General features: G+C 35.8%; 1 non-coding gene across 1 annotated transcript; it reads right to left on the minus strand.

Moving 5' to 3' along the window:
• Window positions 1–320: 320 nt before the first annotated feature.
• Window positions 321–391, minus strand: LOC126931894 (small nucleolar RNA SNORD56). Its single transcript, XR_007718002.1, has one exon. It is a non-coding gene; the product is annotated as a small nucleolar RNA SNORD56 (small nucleolar RNA).
• Window positions 392–648: the final 257 nt, after the last annotated feature.

The following is a 648-nucleotide window of genomic DNA, read 5'->3' on the forward strand; positions in this document are numbered from 1 at the left end:
TTGGAAAATTTAAATGCTGTCCTCTCTTAATTTGAATTCCACTGATGTCAGTTTTGCTTGTTTGCACAGATTGGGCTCATTATAATATTTGGTATGATGCATTATCTCTGATCTATGCTTTTATTTAATAATTTTATTAGTCATTTTTTAAAGAATATCATTAGCTTATAGAAACTCACCATCAACAACAAAACCTAGGACCCTGTCAACAACTCACATCCAACCCTGTGATCTCCCAAGCCCATCTTCCTACGCCTCTTACCTCATGTACCACCTTCCCGAATCTCACAGTCATCAATGCCTTGCTTGCATTTTTCTTTTCACTTATACCCTAAATATCAAAACTCACGAGGTTAATTTCTGTTGATGAAAAATATTGCCATCATTGTGGTTGCTTGCATTTTTACACTCTTTTTGCATCTGATGTGTGTTCCTAAAAGTATGTTTTTATTTTAGTTTTTAACAAATGAGTATCAACTTGCATGTAACTTCTTGGAATTTTTTCTTCCTCTTACCTAATATGACATTCCCAAGTGCCTTCATTTGGCTTCTCCCAAAAGCTGACTGAGGACAAGGATTCAAGTACAAATTATTTGGGATGGAGGTAGAGAAATGAGGCAGGGAAGGAAAGACAGTCAACAAAAGCAC

Source organism: Macaca thibetana, chromosome 11 (assembly GCF_024542745.1).
Source record: "Macaca thibetana thibetana isolate TM-01 chromosome 11, ASM2454274v1, whole genome shotgun sequence".
Taxonomy (NCBI): domain Eukaryota; kingdom Metazoa; phylum Chordata; class Mammalia; order Primates; family Cercopithecidae; genus Macaca; species Macaca thibetana.